This window comes from Oncorhynchus masou, chromosome 30 (assembly GCF_036934945.1).
Source record: "Oncorhynchus masou masou isolate Uvic2021 chromosome 30, UVic_Omas_1.1, whole genome shotgun sequence".
Lineage (NCBI taxonomy): Eukaryota > Metazoa > Chordata > Actinopteri > Salmoniformes > Salmonidae > Oncorhynchus > Oncorhynchus masou.
Window position 1 is genome coordinate 50,794,926 of NC_088241.1, and position 15,693 is coordinate 50,810,618.

Here is a 15,693-nt window from a genome sequence, read left to right on the forward strand (position 1 = left end):
TTTACCCAACGCTCCTGAGTGGTGCAGCGGTCTAAGGCACTGCAGCTCAGTCCAAGAGGCGTCACTGCAGTCTCTGGTTCGAATCCAGGCTGTATCACATCCGGCCGTGATTGGCTGGTGCACAATTGGCCAGGGTAGGCCATCATTGTAAATAAGAATTTGTTCTTAACTGACTTGCCTAGTGAAATTAAATTAAAAATCTGGGTTGAAGCACGGGTACCAAATGAGCGCTCCTATACACCAAGTGTTGAAAACATAATAACGACCTCACCGTTCAACCAAACACAATAGATCTAATCTGTCTGGGATAAGACTCCTTTTCTGTGTGTGAAGTCGTCTGAGATTCATAAAAGGAGGATGAACACAGTGAACAATAGAGAGGTTGTTTAGATATTATCTTATTGTTAAGTTGAAGACAGATCCTGCAAAGACAACACAATACTTAATGACAACTCCAGACATCTTAATGAAATGGAGGAGTAATGTGGTTCATCGTGTTAGTTATAGACTCAATGCTCTTGTTAGGTCAGAAGTAGGACTACGCTCTAGTCTTGGTTTGATTACTACATTATTGGTACCCACCAGAGTAGGACTACAGCATATATAGCAGCAATACCTCTTGCCCTGTGGTAATTTGTTGGTCATTGGAGACGATTTGTTCTGCGTAAGTTATCCCCAAACATTTTCACTGAGTGGAAAGTTGTTCTCCGGGCGAGTGGATTCGTGACATACGATGAAGCTTACAGTGAATCACGACGGGTGGAAATTAAAAACTCTGTTGGCGGCTGAGAACCTCCATGGCTTTAATGCTAGCATAAGTCATTCATCTACACTGCCACTCTTTCCTCTGCAGTTTAAGGTGGGCTCCAGATATACCTGTAGAGGTGACACATCACTCCAGTGGCTGTTGAGATTTGCTGGATATCCTGGACATTCTAAAACGGTTGTGTAACGGTGAATTTTGCCACCTTAAGATGTTGAATCACTATCATTTGAGTGTACAACATCTCAGCATACCTTTTACATCGTTTAAAGGCTCACCAGTTGTAGACACAAGGTGTGAAGCGTAGTTTCGTCTTATCGCAAAGCTTTCAACAGCCTGGACAAGTTCTGTTATTCACAAAGATAAGACGTGCTTATGAAGGGGAACGAGAGTAGCAGCCGGGCAAATACCAGGAGTCAAAGATCACCTGCTGATCCCTTAAAGTGACAATATCTTGCCTGAGCGACACCTGAACGCCCATGACCTTGGGCCTTATGCTAATCTGACCTTTATCCAGCGAGGCCTCGGTCTGTCTGAGTTCACCTGCTTACAGACACTACGGAAGCCTCTGTAAAACACACTTCCTGTCTAGCAGCCCCTTTGTTCCTCAGTTGTCAGCAGAATGTAGAATTTACATTTGAATTGGATCATGATGTGGTCGTAGGACGCCCTACACTTGCTGTTAAACTTAAACACGTCAGAGGAAAGTGTTACAGAGCCGTGTTATTATGAGATGACTGGCAGTCAGACCAACTCACAGAATCCAAGTTAATATCTGACAAACTGACTCATGTTAGGGAGTATCCTTGGAGCGCGTGTACAAGGGTACAGCAGAATTAGAGCAGGGCCTTAGAGAGTTGTGTTTGAGTATGTGCGTACATGTGCCCGTGCTTGTATGCTTGCATGTGACTGTCTGTGAGTATGCATGCATTCCTCTTTCTGACCTGCATGTGTGTGGACTAGGATAACTTTGATCCATCACTCCTCTGATGTGTGATTGAAGATGATGTGTCCACTCCCACTGTCTGTTTGATGTGCCACCTTCACTAGCTCCGCTGACGTTACAGAACACTCTATTAAAATACAAGACACCTGAAACAGATGTGATTCGTCAGCTCCTTTGTCTGTTGTGATTGAGTTGATGTCTCATATTGACAGTACTGTATAACACTGGAGAGGAACACAACTGGGGGTGGAACACTTGTTAGCATTGTCCTGACTATTCTCCTGACTCTGCCTACAGAGCGAAAGTCTCTGAAGAGAACCCTTGCTGTTTTCTTTGAGTTGAATGTTTTTTTAATAAGGTTAGTTTAGATACAGGCGTACAGTTCATTCACATTCAGTGTTTGATCAGTATAACTCCCTCACTGCCGCCTTCTTGCAAAAAGTATATTTAAAACTATTTCTTACCGATTGTGGTAACTGTAACACTGTTGCCTCTCAACCAAACGTATTCTATTTATTTCTTCCCTATTATTTTCTATCACTCAACCACACACAGCAACAAATTCTTCTCAACAAGTTACATTTCCAAGCCCTGATCGTTGGGCGCTTCAGTCTTCTTTTCCACCCAGTCACTAACCCACCAACTTCAACCCTGACCCTGGAAGACAGGAGGCTAGATTGGTTCCATCAGGACCTGTGATTGGTTGAATGAGCATCCTAATTGATTCAGTCAGGATGGTGATTGGTTAGATGAGGAGTTGTCTGGCATGCACCTCAGGCTGCAGACACTGTGGCACTCCAGCACCAAGAGTTGTTCATCTGATGTGAGAGGCAGGATGTATTGATCATGTCTGGTCTAGCTGAGTGTGTGTGTGTTTCTGCATGCAACCGAGTGAACAATAAATTGTGTGAGACTTTTCTGTACCGGCCCAGAAAAGTCAAGAGTGTAAATTGATCTAAAGGGCAGCAGAGCTACTTTCTCAGTTTCCTAAAGACAGTCATTAATATACTACACTGAGAACCATGTGTCCTGACCTTCCATTCTCATCGCTTGATCTAAAACAAACCTGTAATATATTGTCCTTGCGTTCCCATGTGAACATCAAAAAAAATAATATTCAACATTAAATAGCAGGATAACGAAACAATAAGTTGACTGCGGATTGATGTCAAACTGAAAGATGCTATTTTTATGGTGTCACTGAAGCTAATAGTTCATGAACTGATCATGTGACTCTATTCCGTAAGACTATAAAGCAGAGAAGAGGAGTGAAAGGGCGAGACAGAATAATGGACATTAGGGATAACAGAGAAACGTGTTCAATTAAAACTACAGATGGAGTTTCACATTGGTGAAGGTTGAATATGAACAATACAGGTTATTCTTCATTACTTTCAGTCCACAACAATGGCCCGAATTGAGGGTATGAATCACAACGTTTTCTATTGCTCTAGGTATGAAGCTGCCTGAGAGCACAAATCTAGGATCAGCTTAGCTCCCTTAAACTATTACGGGAAAACACAAAACTGACCTTAGAGCAGTGTCTAGGGGTAAACTTCATCCTAATCATTGTAGACTTTGTTAAGTTACATAAATCCCTGGAAATAGCTGTGTCAACCTTGTTCTTTGATCTCTTGAAGATTACCTGTTTCATTCCCTCCTCTTTCACTTCTAAAGCAAACTGCATCAGCTTAGATCAAATCAATATGAGCACCACCAGGAAATGAAAGGAATTCTATTTTTAATAAAAACAAACTCAATAGATTTTGACCAAAAAACAACAACACCATTCTTCCTTCTTGGATATGACGCTTTTGATCAACTTTCCCAACCAGGCAAGTCGGCGCTGTTTCGGTTATATCCTCGCTTTCTCTGCACCAATGAGAAACAATGTGCTTTATTCTATTACAGAATAAATCCAATCTCATGCTTCACGGTTTAGAGAGGAAAAGTGGAGGAAGCGATGAAAGAATGAGACAGCGTGGCGGAGCGAGGGAGAATGTTGACACAAATCCCACAATCCCTAGGGTGTCTCTGGTGGGCCGTAGGGGCACAGATCAGCGATTCCAATCAATTAACCAATCAATGAACAATTCAATTAACCAATCAATGACCCAGTCGATTACAGAGTTAATGGGAATTTGTGTAGCTATTGGGAAGGGGTGTGTGCTGAAAATGGGCATACCAGTAAATCAGTGTGGTTTATGTTAGCACATCAAAGACAATCACATAAAACATACCAATATACCAAACTCATAGTCCAAGCTCTCATATTGGTCAAATAATTGACTTGTTGAAATAACCAGACACACATCGCCCTCCACAGCTGCTGTTGACTCTACTCCAAACCTGATGAATATATAAATGAATAATGAATCAGCTCCGAATTAATATAACATTCCTAGTCCTAAAGCAAATAACTTGTAATATCCACTGATGTCGTGCCTGTGGACTGTCATTCATAAAATAATGACAACATTAAACACAGTGGCACTAAGCTGTCGTCAATCAGAATACACACACACACACATACTGTTTTACCCACTTCATACAGTATGTACATATATACTGTACTCTAGTCATTGAACACTGGTCACTTCAATAATGTTTACATACAAAACACAGCATTATATGTGTGTAAATATAATACAGTACAGTATATTATATTATATACGTACATACTGTATGAAGTGGGTGAAACAGTATGCACGCGAGTGTGTGTGTGTATTCTGATTGGTGCCAGCTTGGTGCCACTATGTTTAATGTTGTCATTATTTTATTATCCTATATAATCTATTTTTATAATAACACATTCTCGGTTTCAAAATACTTCTTGGATTTGTTCCCTCGTTAAAATGATGGTCGAGCCTGCTATGCGTCCTTTACTTCTATAGTGCTGCTGTGAATGGATATTAGTACTGTGGGCAACACTTACCCACTGAAGGTAACCCGTAATCTCCTGTCCTTGTTTGAACCCAACAGGTAACCTGCACACACTGCTGTTCTGTCATGTCAAGACAAAGCTGACGTATGACTGTTTTTAAGCCCAGCTCAGCCTATCAGAGTAGTGACGTCAGACGAACATACATTTCACTGTACGCTCGGAGGAAGAACACAAACAGCCTAACAAACCACAAACTTCTACTTCTGTCTTGCCTGTCACTCCATCTCTCTCTCTCTCTCTCCCTCCATTTGACCCCAAGTGGATGCCTGCCAGTAATTAAAATTAATTAACTTGTCCGGCATGAAGCTAAAACCAATTATCTGGGAACACACTTGCTTGTCAACAAAGCAGCGTTTGGTTGGGAGAGGAATGGGCAGATTGTCCCACCGTTGGCTCCCGCTGGAGACCCAGTAGGATGATGGATGTTGGGAAGTTTGTGTGCGTGCGTGTATGTGCGTGCCCTGCGTGCGTACGTGCGTGTGTGTGTGTGAGTGAGTAAGATGGATGTAGGGTTTTACAACAGGGGCTTGTTTTTAATGAGTTTCAACAGCATACTGCCGGCTCATTATTATAAAAATAGATTATCAGGGATAATAAAATATAATAATATCCAAGTAATATCGATGATTATTATTGGTTAGGGAGCTAGTTTTTGGTATTATCCTTATTGTTGGCGATGTTGTTGCTCTTGCTGTGGTTAATCTTTAAGGTTGTGTATTTCCCAATGGGTAGAACAGAAGATACAGTGAATGTTATATTGTATATGTAAAAAGGCCTTAGAAGGAGCATGTTGCAGTACATTAACTATGAACAGAGGGTTTTCCACGATGACGACATAGAGGCCTGTGGCTGTGGGTGATCTAGGAAGAACAGTATCATAAGCCGTTCCATGTATTTATTCTCTGTGGTACCTACACAGTTAAGGTATCCATGATCCCGCACTGTGAAAAACTCTGCAGATTTCTGTCATTTTTCTGTGCCTCAGTAGAGCCCCAAAACACACATAAATCTAGATTTGTACAACTCAGAGAAACAGAGGCAGTGTAGCGGGAAGCCTAATCTTGAATTGCTGTGCACACCTGCTCAGAAAGCATCACGGTTCACACACACACACACACACACACACACACACACACACACACACACACACACACACACACACACACACACACACACACACACACACACACACACACACACACGCACACACACACACACCATCCACACTATCCACCTGTTTGTGTGTGTGAATGCATTCTTGCCTCTGTGTGTGTCTGTGTTTCGTCCTGTTGGAGATGTGTGACCCGATGATATAGGACACTGTGAGTGTGTGTAGCTGACACAATAAGACCTAGTGACAGAGGAAGACAGGGCTGTGAGGAGAGGCCAGGGAGGCTCAGAAACACAATCCGGTGTTGAGAGAAACAAATTGCCTTTTGGTGAGTTAGGAGGGGAGATGAAGGGAGAATATCATTGTGTCCTTGTTACACTAGGAAAACAAAACATTCACTGTAGGAGATTTGTTTCATGCCCCGCTGGAATGCACAGGAGATAGAGACTTTGATTACACTCCCCATTGCTGTTATACTGTACCTACATAATATTGGGACAGTATGAAAAGTTCAGGTTTCATATTATCATATTTGTTTTTGGATAGTAGGTCTAAGTAATTACAAAAAACCAATGCCCTTGTTACCAATACTATTAGTGGTCCCAAATGTTGGTCACATTTTGTACCCATTGGGGTGGATAATTGCTCCCATCACATGGGATAGCGATGTAGATAATTGCTCCCTACAAATTCAGGCCATTGTCATTTGTGACATTAATTAATTCTGTGTAATTTAAAAGGCTGTCTGTGGACAGGGGACCTCACGCCTCCTCTGGCCTCCGCTCCATGATTGAATTTCACAAAGTTCATCTCTGCCGCTCTTAACTTTTCCACTCTACTTCACATCCCAGGGAGAGTGAGAGGGAACAAAATCTCCTAAAAAAAAACTCAAAGTATCAGCCTTATTCTGGTTACTATCCATCACGGTGGAAGCAGGGGAGGACAGGGAGGAATCTAGCCAGCCAGAGTATCAGTAGAGTAGAGGAAGATGACCCTATGGACCTAGCACCCCATGTCATTATCCCTCTCTCTCTGTCTGTCCATTCTCTCTGGAGCTGCTGAGCTGGAGGAGGCCAAAGCTCCACTCCATCAAGTTGTAGAAGCCATGAGAAAAGACAGAGGGCACACTTACAGGCAATGCATACACCCACAAACACACACAAACAGACACACAGACACACAGACAGACACACACACACACACACACACACACACACACACACACACACACACATACACACACGTACACACACGCACAGATAGGCACAGACACACACACTACATCAGACTAGCCAATGCCCTAGACCAGGTATTCCCAAACTGGGGAACTGGGGAACACAATGCCGTCAGAGGTACGCCAAATAAAAATGTGATTCACTTTTTTTTTTAAATAGATAAAATATATATATATATTTTTAAAACCTTTTTTTCCTTCACATTTTCAAACAGTCCATTTATATTTTCCAACGGGGCTACTTGGAAGACAGCTTGGAAGACGTTTTGGACACTACAGTGAAAATGGTTGACTTTGTTAAAGCAAGGCCCCTGAACTCTTGTGTATTTTCTGCACTATGCAATGATATAGGCAGTGACCAGGCAACACTTTTACAACATACATAAGTGTGCTGGTTATCAAGGGGCAAAGTATTGACACTTTTTTTTAAATTGAGAGATGAGCTTAAAGGTTTGTTTACTGACCATGATTTTCACTTGTCTGACAGCTTGCATGAAGATGAATTTCTCACACGTCTTGCCTATCTGGGTGATGTTTTTTTCCGCCTGAATGATCTGACTCTAGGATTACAGGGACTCTCCACAACCGTGCGGGACAAAATTGAGGGTATGATTAAGAAGTTGGAGCTCTTCTCTGTCTGCATTAACAGGGACAACACACAGGTCTTTCCATCATTGTATGATTTGTTATGTGCAAATTAACTCAAGCTTACAGACAACGTCAAATGTTATATAGCGAAGCACCTGAGTGAGTTGGGTGCGCAATTACTGGAAACGGATGCACAAACAACTGGATTCGTTATCCCTTTCATGCCTTGCCTCCAGTTCACTTACCGATATCTGAACAAGAGAGCCTCATCGAAATTGCAACAAGCGGTTCTGTGAAAATTGTATTTAATCAGAAGCCACTGCCAGATTTCTTGATTGGGCTGCGCTCAGAGTATTCTGCCTTGGCAAATCGCTCTGTTAAGACACTGATGCCCTATGCAACCACGTACCTATGTGAGAGTGGTATCTCGGCCCTCACTACCATGAAAACTAAATACAGGCACAGACCGTGTGTGGAAAATGATTTAAGACTGAGACTCTCTCCAATACACCCCAACGTTGCAGAGTTATGTGAATCCTTTCAAGCACACCCTTCTCATTAACCTGTGTTGAGTTATTCACAATTTTCAATGATGTTCGATGTTTAGTGTGTGTGTGTGGCAGGCTTACAACGATGGCAAAAAAACAACATTTGAGAGTGTGCTGACCCTGGTGCTAGGGGGGTACACAGCTGGAGGTTGAATGTTTGAAGGGGTACGGGACTATACAAACTTTGGGAACCACTGGCCTAGACAGACCTGAGGATGAGTTAAAGATGGATTGGACAAAGATGGTGTCATGAAAGAGACAGGGAGCTATAGGATAGCTATAGAGTTCCCACCGTAAATCCACTACAGAATAGATTCACTAAACTGCAGTTTTGCAGACAATCCACCATGTTGGCATGGAATGCTCAATGAGAAAACATTCTAATCAGCATTCTAGAATGGCATATTTGTTGCCAATATGGCAGCCATTCAAAATCTAAATCTCACCCAGATTTTGCTGAGCTTCTGTATATCTGCGGTTCAGGTGTATTCTGTTATACACCTGGGAGACACTGGGTCTATGGAGTTCAATAATTTACCCTCACTGTGTCTTCCACAGCAGAAATACTTCTTGGAGAACCTTGGTGTTTATGACATTATTGTTTCAATCCTTCTTCCTCTGGACCGTGGCAGTTAACGTTACACAGGACATTCTGGGTTTCAGATGCTACACGGACGTCTCCCTCGGCACCGCAGGGACACGGCAAGGCTGGGTAAGCCTGAGAAATCAGCTGCTCTTGGACCCAGTGCAGTGTGGGATGGCTCATTGGGCCCACGCAGGTACAGTAGCAGGGTGAAAGATGACTGCAGAGATTCACAGCTGGTCAGCACTCCCTCCTCCATCCCTCCATTGTTCATTCCTCTCCTTCTTTTTCTTCCTTCCGGGGACTATGCTTGACTGCCTCCATTACCCAATCCTCACACCCTCTCCATCACCTTTTTTTCCCAATCCAATCTGACCCACGGTCCATATACACAGTACCAGTCAAAAGTTTGGGTTTTTCTATATTTTTACTATTTTCTACATTGAAGAATAATAGTGAAGACATCACAACTAGGAAATCACACATATGGAATCATGTAGTAACCAAAAACATGTTAAACAAATCAAAATGTATTTTATATATTAGATTCTTCAAAGTAGCCACCCTTTGCCTTGAAGAAAGCTTTGCACACTCTTGGCATTCTCTCAACCAGTTCATGAGGTAGTCACCTGGAATGCATGTCAATTAATAGGTGTGCCTTGTTAAAAGTTAATTTGTGGAATTTCTTTCCTTCGTAATGCATTTGAGCCAAAGAGTTGTGTTGTGACAAGGTAGGGGTGGTATACAAAAGATAGCCCTATTTGATAAAATACCAAGTCCATATTATGGCAAGAACAGCTCAAATAAGTAAAGAGAAATGACAATCCATCATTATTATAAGACATGAAGGTCGGTCAATTCAGAAAATTTCAAGAACTTTGAAAGTTTCTTTAAGTGCAGTCGCAAAAACCTTCAAACACTATGATGAAACTGGCTCTCATGAGGACCGACACAGGAAAGGAAGACCCAGAGTTACCTCTGCTGCATAGGATAGGTTCATTAGAGTTAACTGCACATCAGATTGCATCTCAAATTTCTGCATAGAAAACACAAGGAAAGGATACCAATAAGAAGAAGTGACTTGCTTGGGCCAAGAAACATGAGCAATGGACATTTGACCTGTGGAAATCTGACCCTTGGTCTAATGAGTCCAAATTTGAGACTTTTGGTTCAAACCGCTGTGACTTTGTGAGATGCAGAATAGGTGAAAGGATGATCTCTGCATATGTGGTTCCCACTATGAAGCATGGAGGAGGAGGTGTGATGGTGTGGAGGTGCTTTGCTGGGGACACTGTCTGTGATTGATTTAGAATTCAAGGCACACTTAACCAGCATGCCTTCCACAGCATTCTGCAGCAATACTCCATCCCAACTGGTTTGTGCTTAGTGGGACTATCATTTGGTTTTGAACACGACAATGACCCAACATACCTCCAGGTTGGGTAAGGGCTATTTGACCAAGAAGGAGAGTGATGGAGTGCTGTATCAGATGACCTGGCCTTCACAATCACCCGACCTCAACCCATTGAGATGGTTTGGACCGCAGAGTGAAGGAAAAGCAGCCAACAAGTGCTCAGCATATGTGAGAACTCCTTCAAGACTGTTGGAAAAGCATTCTAGTTTAAGCTGGTTGAGAGAATGCCAAGAGTGTGCAAAGCTGTCATCAAGGCAAAGGGTGGCTACTTTGAAGAATCTACAATCTAAAATATATTTTGATTCGTTTAACACTTGTTTGATTACGACATGATTCCATATGTGTTATTTCATAATTTTGATATCTTCACTATTATTATACAATGTAGAAACTAGTAAAAATAAAGAAAACCCCTTGAATGAGTAGGTGTATCCAAACATTAAATGTATGCATACACCCGATCTCCCAAGACTTTTTTTTTTCAGGTGATTGAGTCATTGTTGCAGCTGCTGTACACTTGGTGTGTGTGTGTGTGTGTGTGTGTGTGTGTGTGTGTGTGTGTGTGTGTGTGTGTGTGTGTGTGTGTGTGTGTGTGTGTGTGTGTGTGTGTGTGTGTGTGTGTGTGTGTGTGTGCGTGCGTGCGTGCGTGCGTGCGTGTGTGTGTGTGTGTGTGTGCGCTTGTTGTTTTTTAGGTTTCCCAGAGTCCGTCCAGTCCTGAGCGGACCAGTGGCTGGGTAACAGTAGCTGTTTGACAGATGGACTGTTTGTTGCTGGAGAGCGATTTGGGAGTTATATAGAGGTTGGGTAGGCAGAGGTAAAGCTCACAAACATGTGCTCCTTCCACACACACACACACACCTTTTCAACAGTAAACACAGTTGGGCCAGGTGAAGGGATGGAGGAAGGGATGGATGGAGAGCGGGATAGAAGAGAGGAAGGGGACTCATGCCTAGCCTAGATATTTGGTGTGTTGCTTGGCAACTCCAGTTCATTAGACTGACTGGCACCCAGTGAATATGTGTACTGTTTAAGGAGACACACACACGCGTGCACACACACACAGCACACACCAGAGAGGACTGGGGGACACTAGAATATGTGTGTGTGTGTGTGTGTGTGTGTGTGTGTGTGTGTGTGTGTGTGTGTGTGTGTGTGTGTGTGTGTGTGTGTGTGTGTGTGTGTGTGTGTGTGTGTGTGTGTGTGTGTGTGTGTGTGTGTGTGTGTGTGTGTGTGTGTGAATGCTCCCCTCTCCATCCCCCTTCCATGCCCTGATGCACTAACAGCCATCCATCAGCAGGCCCATTTATCTGGGAACTCAGTTAAGACCCACCATTGTCTGGTTAAAGAATCTCACTTAAAGCCGAGGTAAAGAACCCTTTCAGAAGGGGTTTTGGGAGTTCTCAGGCTGGAGAGGGTTTTGGGGAGTTCTCAGGCTGGAGAGGGTTTTGGGGAGTTCTCTGGCTGGAGAGGGTTTTTGGGAGTTCTCAGGCTGGAGAGGGTTTTGGGGAGTTCTCAGGCTGGAGAGGGTTTTGGGGAGTTCTCTGGCTGGAGAGGGTTTTTGGGAGTTCTCAGGCTGGAGAGGGTTGTTGGAAGTTCTCAGGCTGGAGAGGGTTTTTGGGAGTTCTCAGGCTGGAGAGGGTTTTTGGGAGTTCTCAGGCTGGAGAGGGTTTTTGGGAGTTCTCAGGCTGGAGAGGGTTTTTGGAAGTTCTCAGGCTGGAGAGGGTTTTGGGAGTTCTCAGGCTGGAGAGGGTTTTTGGGAGTTCTCAGGCTGGAGAGGGTTTTTGGGAGTTCTCAGGCTGGAGAGGGTTTTTGGAAGTTCTCAGGCTGGAGAGGGTTTTTGGGAGTTCTCAGGCTGGAGAGGGTTTTTGGAAGTTCTCAGGCTGGAGAGGGTTTTGGGGAGTTCTCTGGCTGGAGAGGGTTTTTGGGAGTTCTCAGGCTGGAGAGGGTTTTGGGAGTTCTCAGGCTGGAGAGGGTTTTTGGGAGTTCTCTGGCTGGAGAGGGTTTTTGGGAGTTCTCAGGCTGGAGAGGGTTTTTGGGAGTTCTCAGGCTGGAGAGGGTTTTTGGAAGTTCTCAGGCTGGAGAGGGTTTTTGGGAGTTCTCCGGCTGGAGAGGGTTTTTGGGAGTTCTCAGGCTGGAGAGGGTTTTTGGAAGTTCTCCGGTTGGAGAGGGTTTTTGGGAGTTCTCCGGCTGGAGAGGGTATTTGATGGAGTTTAGGCTAGATCTAGATTGAGGCAGAATCAAACAGTAGGTGATATGCTACACATTGGGGGTGAATGTAGTGAGTTTCTACTGTACCTCCATATTCTTTAAACCTTGTGCAAGGTGAAATATACATTTAAGTCATTGTACGTTCTACGTTAGAGTGCAGATGTTGAGTAAATAAGATGTTCTTCGAAACACTTTGACAGCTAGTGAGTAATGTGTACAACTAGATGTCACAGTGGCATTTGTAGGATCAATCAGTGGTTGTTATCCCCCATGTGTCCTGTCTGCTCTTTGTCCTTCCCTGGCATCGAGGCACAAACGCATCATACATCTTGTAGGGCTGCCTTTTCTCAGCCCTGTAAATATGTTAACGTTCTCTGACTACTGGCATTTTGGGTTGGTCGGCATTATGTGAGAGAGAGAGAATTCAAAAACAAGTCCAATTTTGATAAACTCCCACATCTATTGGGTGAAATATCACAGTGTGCCATCACGGGAGCAAGATTTGTGACCTGTTGCCACAAGAAAAGGGCAACCAGTGAAGAACAAACACCATTGTAAATACAACCCATATTTATGTTTATTTATTTTCCCTTTTGTACTTTAACTATTTTCACATTGTTACAACACTGTATATAGCCATAATATGACATTTGAAACGTCTCTATTCCTTTTGAACGTTTTAATGTTTCCTGTAAAAAATGTATTGTTTATTTCACTTTTGTTTATAATCTATTTCACTTTCTTTGGCAATTTAAACATATATTTCCCATGTCAATAAAGCCCTTTGAATTGGAGCGAGAGCGAGAGAGAAATACTACTTGAAATGTAAATCTCAGATTTACTTTATTCTCTATTGGGGGCGGTTTGCATTTTTATATGAAATGTCCCTGATTTGAATGTAGATGTGTGGATACAGAGAGCCTATCGTACTGTATCTGTATTCACCCAGGCCAGAATATGAAGAGACCGTCTGTGTTTGACTTGAATAAATGCATCTGTCAAAGCAGCAGACGTCGCCTCTCTGTCATAGTGTCAAAAACAGGATGACTGTCACTCGCATTGGCCGTGTGTGTGCATAGCTTGACACATGTTCATTTGGCTGGGGGGATAAACATTACAAGGACGGTATTGAATTGAAGATGTCACACTCAAGGCATGTACATGTACAGTGGGGCAAAAAAGTATTTAGTCAGCCACCAATTGTGCAAGTTCTCCCACTTAAAAAGATGAGAGAGGCCTGTAATTTTCATCATAGGTACACTTCAACTATGACAGACAAAATGAGGGGGAAAAATCCAGAAAATCACATTGTAGGATTTTTAATGAATTTATTTGCAAATTATGGTGGAAAATAAGTATTTGGTCACCTACAAACAAGCAAGATTTCTGGCTCTCACAGACCTGTAACGTCTTCTTTAAGTTACCTGTATTAATGGCAACTTGTTATCAGTATAAAAGACACCTGTCCACAACCTCAAACAGTCACACTCCAAACTCCACTATGGCCAAGACCAAAGAGCTGTCAAAGGACACCAGAAACAAAATTGTAGACCTGCACCAGGCTGGGAAGCCTGAATCTGCAATAGTTAAGCAGCTTGGTTTGAAGAAATCAACTGTGGGAGCAATTATTAGGAAATGGAAGACATACAAGACCACTGATAATCTCCCTCGATCTGGGAACAACAAACCAGTGTCTTATGTGAAAACAGCACACTTCTAGGATCTGTGGTCAAATAGATAAGAGGAATAGTTCCAAAAAATACTAATCTGTGACATCACAGATAGTATTACTACATTTTTTACATTGTGATTGTCAAAACCGGCAGTAGAATATTTTAACTTTATATTTTTCTTCTACAAAACGTAGATATTTGCTGTTTTCACATGTAGACACAATTGTGTTGGAGATAATGAAAATGAGGTTTAAAAGTGGTGGAATTGCCCTTTAATGTGAAACAAACATAAACCTGAATGCATAAAAGTGCCTCCTGGAAAATGCACTTTGCATAGTCCCCCCAAAACATTGGGATCTCATGGGTCAATGTTCCCCTATTGTATCCGTCTGCAGTACGAAATCTACCTGCAGGACAGTTGTGCGCCGCTGCCTGCCACGTCTTCCAGAATCATGCGAGAATCATGGCCAATTCATCCAGTGTGTGAATGAACGGACGCGGCAAGGGGGGGCGCACTCTTACTTCAGTCCTTTTTTTAAATCCTGCGAACCCGATGGCTATCACAGAGCGCTTGCATTGCACGCAGCAACTCACATAACCGCGCATTCTGCAATGCTCTGTCTGATCTCCCTTCTTGCTACAGTTTTAACAAAGTTTTAAGAGTTCGCGTCACTTGGCTTGCGTCCTTGTCTCGTGGCCGAGGCTATTGTCTGTGAGGTGAAGCGGAGCGCGGCAGTGCAATGCGGTGTAGTGTCCAGTTACAAACAGTGCACTGTGCTGCTGCGAAGAGGCACCGCGACAGAAATATATGGCTCTAGAGAGACGGCCGAGAGAGAGAGAGAGTGAGAGTAAGAGAGAGGGGGGGGAGAGAGAGATCTGAGAAACTGCACAGTAGTCAGAGACTGACCCGGAGTTACTGGATTTTGTTTTAAATAGGAGAACGCAAACTGGGATTACTCCACCTTTACCGTATTTTTTCCCCCTGAGCCACAACACTCACCTTCTTCAGACTGGTTGAGACTTGCAGTTGTTCTCCTGCTAGATGAATAGGAGTAGTTGGAGACTTCACTAGGTGAGTGGTTTACACATATTGGCATTTGAAATGCTTTACCATGCCGATGTTTTCTTCTTTCCAAATCTGACCTTTCACTGGACATGCTGAACTGGTTAAATTGCCGTTTTGCAGTCTGAATGCTGTAATCTCTGGAGTAAATTGTATTACTGGTGAAATATTTAACGTTTCCACCTTCTCTTTTCTATTGCTGTGCATAATTTACGACTTCATAGGATACAATAAATACGTATAATACATATAATTATCAAAATAATGTTGGCCGTATGATATTATTCACATACTAATATGAATAGCCCGGTGTAGAAGTTTACTACTATGGTTATCGAAAGGTTTTAGTGCCGCTTGGCGGTGCTAACACTGTGAGTATTCACTCCTATTACACGCACTTAATAAGATTTCTCGCCTCTGCGCTATGCAGATGTATTGCCTTTTACACATTCATTTTAATAACAAAATGTCCACGGGTAGTGATAGTTCGTTCCTCGTGCTGTGCAAACACTGTATTTTGGTCTGTGTAATTACAGAGGTAGGCTACTTGTCCTGTTCTATACTTACATTGTCCGTTTAACTCTGAAAGCATTTACTTCTTATAATATCTGTTTGTCT

At 42.9% G+C, this 15,693-nt stretch overlaps 1 protein-coding gene across 2 annotated transcripts in view; it reads left to right on the forward strand.

Annotated features, from left to right (window-relative positions):
- Positions 1–14,617: 14,617 nt before the first annotated feature.
- sema5a (sema domain, seven thrombospondin repeats (type 1 and type 1-like), transmembrane domain (TM) and short cytoplasmic domain, (semaphorin) 5A) overlaps positions 14,618–15,693 on the forward strand; it is a 209,735-nt gene continuing 208,659 nt past the window's right edge. Inside the window, exon 1 of one of the 2 annotated variants that reach the window (XM_064949247.1) lies at positions 14,618–15,084. The gene's annotated coding sequence lies outside the window, so the exon portion shown is untranslated. Of the gene's footprint in view, positions 15,085–15,546; positions 15,614–15,693 lie in introns of those variants that run through there. The other variant, XM_064949248.1, reaches the window with a different exon arrangement.